General features: G+C 38.2%; 1 protein-coding gene across 3 annotated transcripts in view; it reads right to left on the reverse strand.

The window, feature by feature from the left end:
• The window catches only part of sgcd (sarcoglycan, delta (dystrophin-associated glycoprotein)), a 318522-nt gene that overhangs the window by 98994 nt on the left and 206507 nt on the right, over window positions 1-13021 (reverse strand). The gene's annotated exons all lie outside the window — the stretch shown is intronic.

The raw sequence follows: 13021 nt of genomic DNA on the forward strand, positions 1-13021 counted from the left end.
TAATAATAATAATAATAATAATAATAATGATTGCATACATTACATACCTGTCGTGTATATCTGATTAGGTGAACTGAGCAGGAAGTGATTTCATATGTGCTTGCATATTTGGTCACAGGTCATTATGTCACAAGCGGGTATGAAGGACCTTGCTCAAGGTTATGCCAGCAGTAGTAATTATGGATAGGGAATGCTGGTGAGTCAGGCTACACTCATTTAATCTATTTCAACATTAGACACCTGATGCCTCATTAGCAGAGCATGTGTGTTTATATGCATGTGTTTTGTGAGCCATCAAGAACCAACATCAACTCATAAGTACAGTGAGAACATCTGGCTGTTAAATAGTGGCGCAGCACTTACTACAAGTTTGCCTCTTTTATCACAACTTTGTCGATATCAGACTCTGGATATTGATATTGTTCAGACCACAGCAACATGGGGTGATGGATGGATCATTACTGTAGTCTAGTGGAAAATGCACCACAAAGTTCGGTGCCTTCTTGGATCTTGAACTCATCTTGAACCCATTACAACTTTGTTTTAAAAATGTCTGCAGTCAGCCGCTTGACTCTGACCAAACCCTCTTAGATAAAACTCAAACAATCTGTCATAAGCAATGACAGCACAAGTTTGGCACACTTTTGAAAAACAAGAAAAGTGGAAAGTGAGAAAGAGAAGGCTGCTAAGTTCAAGTGAACAAACTTTTGGAAAGTAATTGAAATTTTGAGCAGCATCAGAATGGGATGGCAGGTGTTACAGTTGCCAGTGGCCTCAGAATCAATACTGAATCCAGTACACTTGTTGGCCAGGTTCTGCTAGACCTGACCACAGCAGTTCTTATTGAAACTGATAATTATTTCTATCCAACAATGAGTGTTCAATTTATGGAGCTGTGCTTGACATTTTCCATTTTAAAATGCCTATCCAAAGGATCCAATTCATAATGATATGAGAAAAAAATATATAGGAAAAGCTAGTACCTCTATATGTTTGATATTTTGATTTGATAAATTACATAAAACAATTAATCACTTATTATAATTGGAAGTGCTTGGATTTGGCCAGTACTAGCACTGGCATGTTAGATTCCTGTCAACCCCCCACACAATCCTGCCATTCCTAATTAATCCAGTGCTTCAATTAAAATCAACTCAGCTCATTGTCAGCCCAAGTCCCTATGAAGTCAAAATTAATATTTGTGTTATATATAAGTGTTTTTATCTCATATATTTAGTGCTATATGTCATCTATACACCACTATCTGGTCACTATCTTTGGACAAAAAAGCAATTTCTTATGTATTTTGGGGTATTCTTAATAGTATTCTAGAGTTTGTCATTTCCTGATAAAAGCTGGTTAAAAGTTGGTGTTTTTGTAATTGTTGCTGTTGCAGGCAACAGAAATGGGCTCAGCAGCTGTACTGGATGGGGTTTTCCAGCACAGCCTCCGTGACCAGTACAAGTAATAACATTACAAAACCAAAGTGAAGAAGAAAACCACCTCAGTAGGCTACTATATTCCCTGGCAAACTGGCTACTCCTGGTTTCAGAAGTTGTGTTCAGTCTCAGGTGTTGGCTGTGTTCACCGGAATTTAGATATTGACGTTCATTCTTATCATTGCGCTACCTGCAATGCAGAGTTGCGGGGCACGCTCCACAGTATTGGCTACTATAAATGCTTGTCAATATCCACAATGTCCCTCCGTATCTGCCTGTTTTTAGAGGAAACACGTAAATATAAGGAAGTTTCATGGAAACTTTCAGCACACTGCGATTTTGACAGGCTGTTGTGTAACCGAGTAGATGACAGTTTGAGCCTCCCTAACTCGCTCCCCAATGAGTTCAGCTTCAGGACTGGGCATAGGTTTTATGGTGGCCGAGGTGATTATAATTCCAGGAAAGACTGCATATTATTTATAGGCAGTGTGCCAGAGGGCTTTATTCCTCTCATTGTCCTTTTTAATCTTTATATGCTCTCTTTTGGGCAGGCATGAGTTAGCATGTGGCAGAGGGCAAACTGTCTGCAGGTTTTCACTCCATCCAATCATATCAGCGGGGTGATTTCACTGACGAGTTCCTCCAGTCTGTTTGAAGGTGGTCTAATCAGTGATAAATCATTCGTTGGAGTGAAATCCAACAATTGCTCATGATTGTCTATACAGGTCATCTTCTCAGGACACAAGACTAGATTGATGAAATCAGCGACCCAACAGTAGGAGTTGGATACTAAGAAATCTTTGATGGGCTGCAATGGTGAAATCAAACTGTGGAAGGTTACTTTACCACTACTAGAAAAAAGCTGATTGAACAACTTAAGTCTTTCAGAGTTTTATTTTAGATGTCATTGAGGCTACTACATTGATGTTGTATTGAGATCTGAAAACAATCACCCTATGTCCAGTATGATTGTTGCCTTGGCACAGCACACATAGATCATAGATGGGGAATTCACAAACAAATAAGTGAGAATTAACTGTTATTTGACTGCAGTGCGTATAAAGAAGAAAAAATTTATTTGTCTGAAAGCTTCTTTCAAGGGATGAGCATATACACCATTATCTGTATCTGTTCAACCAACAGAAGTATTCATACCTCTACTAGGAATGGGCGGTGCTTGAACCAGAAGTTGACCTGAGAGATCACAAGAGTAAGATGACTATTACAGAATTTTTCCATAAACTTAAATAAATAAATATGATGAGTATATGAAAACAACTTGGGTGGTAGGCATCCCAAAAAAGAATTTCCATCATCTCCAGTATAAATATTGACGTACATGATCCATATATGTTTCAGCCAAGTACTTCTTTCAGTCAGATTCTTCTTCTGGTGGCAGATGAATTCCAAATCCAATAATTCATTACATTACTAATGCTAATTCCTGCTTTGTACAATGAACAATAACATCTTTGGTCATATATTGGTGGAAACCAATAGTTCGATGGGTGGAAAGCAAATGTGGGATTATTATATAAGATATGATAAGATATAAATGAGCAGTAACCTCTGGCAATAAAACAATGACCCTAAGATGGGCAAAGCCAATTAAAAAAAATAAAATAAAATCTAGCTCAAGTGAACACCATGAACAAGATAGTGACAATAGTGTACAAAACTGTTCAGAAAGTGCTGGTGTTGTAGTGACTTTGAAGTGGTTTAACAAAAAAGGTAGGGGCATGGTTTCTCTCAGCTTTTGAAGGGATTCAGTAATGTGATTGGTCAATTACAATTACTGAGGAAGACACTTTACATATTGGGAACGTGACCCTCTGTTCACTGCAGAGATTTTGTGTCTGGTTTCAACATATTTCACTGTCAATGGGAATGGAATGCATTTAATGTCCTGCCACAAGACAAATCTTTGGAATTGATTTGCTATATATTTTCAAGTGAATATGCCAGTAACTATTTAATTCTTGTAATAATAGTGCAGCCCAGATTGCTTTTATATTTTCTCTATTCTTATGTGTAATGTAGGGGGTCTGTATTATGACTTGACTACTGTGATTATAGTTTGGAAATTATATCTTGCTGCAACTCCATTTTCACATTTTGGAAACAAGTTATTCTTTAACTTAAACTTTTTTTTGCAGGCAGAGTACAGTCATCCACCAGCTTAATTGCCCTAATACAGAGCAGTAGAAAAAGTACAAATCTTCATTCAGTTAATCTCAATCTGTCTTTCATTAAAACCCCTTGATTGTTCGTTCTTGGGCATTAAACAGCAGGATCCAAATTAAATACTTTCACAGTAACAATTAAATATCTTTGTGCCAGCAAGTTAACAGACCATTCACTGTCACTTCCGTATGTTTCTGGGTTTGAATCTCTTCATGTTTTGTAATTATGCATTTTGTTGGGTGCCTGGCAGCAAGCAAATTTTCCTATTAGGGACTATAAAATCTTAAAGTTGAGCTTTATTAGTCATCCCCTGAGCACTGAATTCATGAAGTTAGCAGACTCAAATGTAATTAGTGTTTTTGACGTTAACTATTTTCCACACTTCCAAAACACACTGCATGCCTATTGTCCCACACACAGCATTGCTTTCATTTTGCTAAAATGAATCGCATGTGAACTGTGAACAGCCTGACAATGGTCTTGGGTTGACTTTCTCTTTCTCTGTCTGTCTCACGGCTCTTTCTTTCATCTCTCTCTCTGTTGACCTTTCAGTAAAGGCTGCTGGAGTTACTGAGGTTTAATTGTCCCCAATGAGAGCCAGTAACACCGATCTCATCAACAGCGAGATTTAATACCACTCACAGCCAATTCTGCATTCTGTCGGCTAGTGGCAAGAATGGGCTCTTTGGATGCAAGTTGGAACTAATACATTGGGGAAATAAGCTAGACCTGAATTAGGAAAACTGTTGGAGGCTTGACCCTGGTTGGCAGTCTATTTTTTTATTTTATTTAGTTCACTTAGATTTGTTCCCACACCCAAAGTTTAACTTTTCTACCACTTGGATATTTGATGCAGTTGTTTTGGGCATAATTGTCACCAACACCATTGCGGCATTAGAGATAATGTATTCATTAATTGATCAGAATAAGGTTAATTACATAATTTAACATGATAGTCATATTTCTTCTTCATGCCTGAGGAAAACACAGATAACTGGGTCTTTGAAGCCAATAAACACTACAGTTTCATAAATATCACATTAATAATATAGCAATATCATAGCCTGGCAACCAGTAAAGATATGCTAAAATGAGGATGAAGTCACTTCTTTGCACTGTGTTCAAAAGCAGTGATCATCATCACCACTACCATCACCATCATCATCATCATGGTCATCATCATCATCATCAACTGCCTCTGCTCCTCCTCCCACTTCTTCATCTTCTTTGTTTGACTTCTCTTTACCCACCCTTTTCTCCATGAGTGAAACTGTGCGAAAGCTTATCAGTGTTGCTCGGAGGAAGGCAGGCTGCAATCAGAGGGAAAATTACCGCTTTTTCTCTTGTCACTATCACCAACAATCCACAGAAGAGGCAGGGATGTTTATCTACCAAGCGTCTTCAAATGCATTCTGACTGAACCGCTATCTTCAAAGGGAAAATGGTCTTGTATTGTAGCTTGTCCTTTTTTTCCTTTCGCACCCACACAAAATGGAAATAATTGTGTAGATTTTCATGAGAAAAGGGAATTGGACTGAAAAATTCAGAGCCCCATATTTTGGAGAAATCCAGGCTCGTCCAGTCGATACCTGAAAAATACTCTTATCTTTATAAATGACTTCAGATGGTAGTAGTTTTATGACAGATATCTCATTTTGGATTGTAACCTCTGTTATTTCGAACGACAGATGTCTTATTGAGCTTGTTTTATGATTTAAAATCATTTTCTAGTTCTCTGAACAGGACTTTCGAGCCTCCTTTGGGAATAATCAAACTAATTAATTAATTTCTTTGTCATAGTCATCATTGGTGTTACACATTTCCATAGGCATTTTTGAATATCCCTTACTTCCTTCTGAGTGCTGACAAACAAAACTGGTTGCGTTTGAGGGTAAGGGAATTCATGTCTGTCATGCAACTGAACTGCTAAATAAACAAGAAAACACTCAAGACTTTCAAACAAAAACCCTAATCTTGATCATAATCTATAAAAATGTCCATAGAGATTTTAATTTTTTCATTGGTGTAGGTGTAGAAGCACATGGACAATGTGAAAAACTTGGTCAATGTCTGTCCAGAAATATTTCCTAATGACCTGACTTCCCACATTTGTTTGTTCGTTTCAGTGCGCCCAGGCATTTCCGCTCCAACAGTTTCCTCATGGCTTCCAAGGCTCTATAACACATCCATCATCGCCCTACACAGATCTGATGTTACCTTCCACTCATTAATACATGAAACAAACATAAATGTAATATTTACATCCTGTTTTCTACATTGTTTTTCACATCATGTTGGTGTGCTTTCTCCTTTTGGTTTACTGACTCAAGAATTGGCGCAACCACCTGGTTATCTTGTGAATCAACTCCCAGTATTCACATAGAATGACTGGAAACACTTGGTAGAGAATGCTCGTGAATAAAGGAATAATAATAATAATAAGGGGACATTTTAGATACAACTACAGGGTGAGCAAAGAAACAAACAAGCCTAGTAATTTACTTGAATAACGATTCAGAGGTTTGGAGAAAATGACACAATTTAAAGGCTGACTGAAGCCTCTCCACCTGCGACTGTACCAGACCGAATCACTCATTCCAATAAACCAGCACAGCACGCATCGCAGCTCTGCGTGTGTGGGTTGGTCTATGACAGAAACACAGACTGACAGTGTTGTGTGTGTGTGTGTGTGTTTCTGTGTGTGTTTGTCTCTGAACCATAAATATAGGTGGCACGCCTCTCTCAGATTACAGGAGGAGGTAAACATCTCAGCAGCTCTGAGGTCATCTCCTGTCCTGACTGCTTATATTACGAACCATTTCAAAGCCTCTACTTTTATATCAGAGTGTGGGTCATCACATCAAGGAGATGTAATGGTTCAAGTCCTGTTTATGGAGGCTTTGCCCTCCAAGAGCTGTTGCTATTGGGTTCACTTACAAGACCTGAAGGGATTATTTGGATAACAGCAGGATATAACATACTATTTTCACTCCTAACTTGTCAAATTGTAATGTTTCGGAACGCCCGTTATGGTTTGCCGTCTCATTCCGTCAAAGTCAAAGGGCCAAAGTATAAAGAACAATAAAGTCTGCATATGGATGTTGTTGGGGTGCATGGATGGGTCAAACAACCAAAGGACTGCAGGCGACTACTGTTCATTTTATGTGAAAACAAAAGTAAATTTGACTCCTTTGGTTATTTTAAGAGTTAAACCTTGGGCAACTCGACTTCCGCGAAGGCGGATACGAGGTGAAACATCTTCACAGACCTACAAGTTCCAGTTGGCCTGGATTTAACTCTCCTCAAAGAAAGATCGCTTGAACAACTGGGGTACCTACAGCATTATATTTTGAAGCGCTAGGGCACTGATCAAGCGGCAGTATTTGACAAGATTCCCATCTTGAGAACGTGTTGGATGTTGTCCCTTGGCTTATTATCAAGTCAGAGTTGGTTAAAATATGAATTCTTCATCAGGGCCTCATTTCAGTGCGCAACTAAGCGGCTCACCTCTTATTCCTCCATCAGTGTTGCTCTCAGAATGTGTTTGAACGTTCGCCTGTCTCCAGTTTGTCAGATAAGGTACATCATAGATCTGGATTCTCTCCATTTGGCTGGAGGCTGAAATTCCAAAGCCAGATCAAAATCTGAACAAAACAATAAAACTTTCTGCATGCAACAGAAGTAAGAACAAAAAAAAAGTATTTTGTTTTGGATGAGCTGGCCCTTGAACCACTTGCATACCAAGCATATTGAGAATTCTCAGGACAAAAATACAACCTCAAATATTACATTTTTCCTCATAGAGTCTAAAAAAAATGACAGCAGCTCCCACTTCACACACACTACTATGACCTTGCCAAATTTCCTGCTGAAATCTGTATTCAGTAAACCGGCAAACATGAATAAACAACATCCTGACAGTGAGCTTTCAGGGAGTTGGTGAAAACTGATAGTTTGGCTGCAGATTGGAAGGTCAGGCTCCCCCGCTGGGGCCAGAGAGAGGCAGAGTTGTTGGCCCCGCTTTGGCCACCCGTTGGACTCTCAGGGGGTGGGATAGAGGCTCTTGGTTCAACAACATGATCTGGAGCTGCTGCAAACCTCCTGCGGGCTTCAGCTCTGTCTCCCAGGAGCAGTGAGCCATATCACGCAGTCACAGCAGTTCACCTCACATCGCTTTAAGTACAGGGTCCAGTGGGGATACCTGGTACAGAAGATGGAATGTGTTTTTTATCCCCCTTCTCCCCTTTATTAATCTCTCTCTGGCAGAGAACCATCCCAGTTGTTTGTCCTGTTAAAGTGCTCTGAAGTTACAAAGTTAACTCTGTGACGTTATTGCTGTTTTATAAGTCAGCTAACTGTTATAAAGAGCATCGGATGTGTATTGTTTATGCAGTATGATGGATCTCTGAAAGTAGTCGAAAAGTCTCTTGCTGCTCTCTGGTAGGTCAACATTTGAAAAAGTTTTGAGTCAAAGTTTGAAACATTGACAGACATGACCGAAAACATCTGAATATTTGTGCAGTGTTTTTCTTTCCATATTTGTCTTGTCACTCTGCTTCAGGCAAAAAGCTTCTGTGATCTCAGCAGCAGTAGTTGATTGTTCGCTTCAGCTGTCTCTATCAGAAATAAAGCTTGAAAAGGCCAAATCTTAAAAAAAAAAAAAAAAAAAAAAAAAGTCTGACTCTGTCAGTTTCAACACTTTTAATTTCAGCTCCCATATATCGAAATGTTTTGTTGCTCTTCATAACGAGTACAGGTCAGAGAGCATATTTTTGCTCATTAAATGCAGCAAGTGGTGCTGCTGCTCCTTAAAGTTCTGCTGATTGGGCTGAAGTTCCACACAAAAGTGATGCTAGAGGATATTTGCATGTTATCCTAATTTTCATGCTTTGGGCAGTTCTCTGATTTTAATAGTTGTTTGTTCTTTTTATATAAATATCCTACAAAAATCTATATTTTCATATTATGACACTGGTTGGCCAAGTTGTGTACTCATTATTTGTTTGTAGCATTGGATAAATTTAAATGTAACATTGTAACAAATGAAAACCTTTGACATTATTCACCTGTCATGTCTCAAAATGTCTGGATTTTACAATACATATCTTGATAAAATGATTTTTTCTCAAGATATGAGCCAGAAATCTTCATTTCAGTAGCACTTATATACACACCAAGCCTTCCAGTTTGATGTCCTGTCTATATTTGAGAGGTCTGTTCATATGTCATTCAGAGCCTGATTTATACAACATTTTATTCATAAATAAAAAAAAATATATATGAATGATAAAAAGAAATTTCCTAGATAAAAACTTTTGACTCTATGTCAACAAAATACAATAATTTATGCAAACTAACTTTTCAATTAGATAATGGCTCATTTAAAAAACACCTTATTAAAAAAAAAAAACAACCTTTATTGCAAGTTATGAACTGGGGGAGTTTCAGCGTGATATACTTCAGTTATTCATCTGTAGTGTCACCACAGATTTTCTAAAGGGGAGGGAAATGGAACCAGTCCCGCCTCTTTCTAACCCTGGTTTGGAGACAGGGCAGATAAGTTCAGCTAGTCAGCTAAAATGCTGATGCTTAAATGTTCACAGCATTGAAGTCTCACCACTACATGAGCTCATGCCTCACTCCAGGCCGCTTTTCTGGCCAGACCAGGTTCAGCGTAGTACCCGGGAAAACAGAGAGCAGCCGATACATCAACCCCCCCCACCTTCTTTTTGCTCATTACGACACAGACTGTAGACTGCCATGTACATAAGGTGCAGCCAGTTTAATCTGTCTCAATCGGAGAGCCCTCGGCTGTCTCTGCTGCCACAACGAGCCTATTTAACATGATGGGAAGTTGGAAAAGCAATTCGATGAGCTGTACATCTCTGGAGACAGAACACACACACCCAAGAACTGAATACACACTCATACACACCTGCACGACAAAACATATTTCATTCTCTTTTCCACTATTGGAAAACTTCTGCAGAGCTTTCAGAAGACCATTTCTTGTATTTATATGGCAGTATTCTCTAACTGAAAACAAAAGTGATTTGGATCACTCTGGAAAAAAATAACTGAAAACAAAAGTGATTTGGATCACTCTGGAAAAAAAACAGTGGCCCACAGCGTATGCCAGCTGTATTGACATTGTGTGTTTGACAGCTTAATAAAAAAAACTAGAACAGGGTGGCTGCTCCTAATTAAGCACTGTCCTAATTGGGAGCATTTTAACCCCATGATTTTTAATTAATTGGAATTCTATTAACTTTGAATGACTTTTCTGCCCTGAGTTTGCCAAACTGCCCTTCTTACTTCTACTGCTTAAGGCACTATATACGTCCTTTTTTAATGCTGAATCAAGTGTCCTTAGACTAACTGTGATTCTGCTGTGAAGTATTGTTTTAATGAAAATATTGATATAAAAATGGACAGGTGGAGGACGCTTCAAATTCAAATGCGTCTACGACACGATGCTTGAGTAGCGCACCAGTATAAATGTTCATAAATGTTTCAATGTTTAGCATTGCACTCACTCTGCCATATGTTGGAGCTTCTCTCTGTGGACTACCAGTGTCAACAAAAGTAATTAATCATTTCACAGAAGAGACAGTGTTTTCAATAAAGCAAAGAAATTTCAAAGTAAGGTCTTAACCCGTGCCATCATCATTGGACTGACAATCATAATGAAAAACACACACACTGTATGTATGACGTGTATTTGCCTCTAATCCACAAGGCAGCAACAACTAAAATAAAACCTAACCTAAATAAAAAGAGAGATAATGGACCTCAAGTCATAATTAGATTTGCCAACACGATCAACTGCCGTTTTGTATGAATATGAAATATGAAATCCCAAATGGTTACTTGCCAATCATTTGACTAGAAAACTGCAACAAGACAGGAAATTTACATAAAGAAGAAAAAAACAAAAAAACAATAAAACCAAAAGAGACCATATTGATGATTGCATCCATTCAGCTATAATATGCCACTGTCTCAGCTCTTATTTTGAAAGTACAGTATACTGTAAGGAGGATGACCGTCACTTCCAGGTCTCATTGAACAGATTATCAAGCTCTCAGTTCATACTGAAGACAGTAAAAGTGAGAAGCATTAGAAGCATTCAGAATTACGTGCGTGAACAGAGAGTTAAGTGAGAGAACTCTTACCAAGGAAAAGGTATGATTCAGGTGCACATGTACACAAGTGGATTTGTACACGTCTTCCTTACAGTGAATGAGTCTATGCATTCGCAGTTTAATCAGGTTTGCCTGGTCGTGTTAGTGTATTTGTACGGGTGTTTGTTTGTGTGCTCGTGTGCGTGTGCTGTGCTCACAGTGAGTCACACACTTTACATCAACTGATGAGATGTTGACCCTCGCTAAATTAGCTTTTGACACATATTTTCATAATAGCTCAAAATACAAGTGAGGAGCACGGCCTGAAAGGAGAACATGCCACGCAGTAAAGTGTGTGGGCACATCTGTTTCTAGTCTAAAAACCTGCAGGATCTGATCATTTGACACACTGCTGCTCATATTTTTCAGAAAGGAGATTATGCTTGTGGTCATTAGAACCTGGCATCAAGTTGAAACCCTTCAGAGGCAGCCTGGTATCACTAAATAGTGCAAGAATAAAACACCAATGTGATTTGGTGTGTTATCACAACATATTTTCTGATTTTCTCAAGTCATTTCATTATAAAAAAAAATCAAATCTAGTGGATGAATGAAAAGTGAAATACCGAAATTTCACCACGTCATCGTGTCGTCACCAAAAATCAGTGACTTATTTTAAGTTACATACATAACTTACATAATATATTTAACTTATGTAAGGTATGTAACATATGTTACATAATATTTTCCCACACCTAACCGTGTAATTTTGTTTCCTCAACCTGTTACTTTTGGTCAAACACAAGGGACCCAAATGTAGACACCAGGAGGCCGAGCTGATACAATTCAATGATTTCATTCAAAACTCAATGAGGAGGAAGCAAGACATCAAAAGTCTATAAGGCAGGCAAAGTACAGAGAAACATGAAACAGGAGAGAAAGGCACAAGGAATAGATGAAATATGGTTGAACAAGACAAACTGATACTGAGATAACATCACACAGTTGTATACATGAGTGAAGGCAGAAAAAAAAAAAAAAAAATTCCTGTAGTTGCAGAAACATCCTGGAACGTTATGCTTCCTTAGCCTTGACTCGTAGATCAACAGGCAGTTAAATGTTTTAAGATGGCTGCCCTAAAACCATACAGCAAGATTATTTAGGCATAGATGGAGACTGAAGCCTGTGCAAAAGGATGCAGCAGTCTGAATGAGAGGTGATAAAAAAACACTCTCCCTAATGTCCATTGCTTGTCCACATTCATTATTCACACTTGTCTCTATAATTGCAATTGGTGTAAATATTTCATCTCTTCACGCCTCCCTTCACCTCTAACAGTCTTTCTCCAAATGCTACTTGGTCGACCTCCTTCAGTTAAGTTCATCACAATACAGGGATATCATGGATTTGTTTATATTGTTGTTTCAGTGGGCTGGTTTCTGGATTCACCCACACAGAGCTATTGGCTGTAAACGCCAATCAATATCAAAATCTCTCAATATACCAAGCCCCTTATGAAAATATGAGGAAGCAAACAACACTCTGTTTAGGAACTTTAAAAACATTAGAACAATCTGAGTGAAGTGTTCTGTCAGAACATACAGCTCAGCATCCTCAGCATGCTCTCTGAATTCATGTAGATCTCATATCAAAGTCCTGTTGTGAAGCAGACCTTGTGTATTATTCACAGCAGCAGTTGTGTGTGTGTGTCTGTTTGTGTGTATGTATGTGCTTCAAAAAATGTGCATGCATCTGTATCTGACTCATCAAAGGCATTTCTAAGCAGGCAGAATCATTCAGAGCTCATCTCACTGGAATCATAATCATAAATACATCTGTATTCATGTTCACATACTTTAAACTAATTACCCATGTTACTTTTATAAATGTGAATGCCCATTTTGCTTTTTAATTGCTCATAAATACTAGAATGATTAAACTGAATGTACCACCAATTCACACCTCCAACGCCCAGGGCCAGTTGGATAAAAGACGAAGAAAAAACAAACACAGTTAGGTCGTTTCCAACCTAGAAAGTGATATGTTTTTGTTTAGCTAGTTTCACTCATTGTGTATGATGCAATTTGCAAATTGCACAAGTGACTATCAAAGATGCATTTACTTAATTAAACTTAATTTAAATTATTAACTTTAACTTTTTTTTTTTTACATCCATTTCAATTTTTTGTTTTTTTGTTCTTCATAATGAATCACTTTGTAGTTTGTTCCGGTATGAAATGCTATAAATTACATCACTGATTACCTTTTTAATGT

This window comes from Larimichthys crocea, chromosome XXII (genome assembly GCF_000972845.2).
Source record: "Larimichthys crocea isolate SSNF chromosome XXII, L_crocea_2.0, whole genome shotgun sequence".
NCBI lineage: Eukaryota > Metazoa > Chordata > Actinopteri > Sciaenidae > Larimichthys > Larimichthys crocea.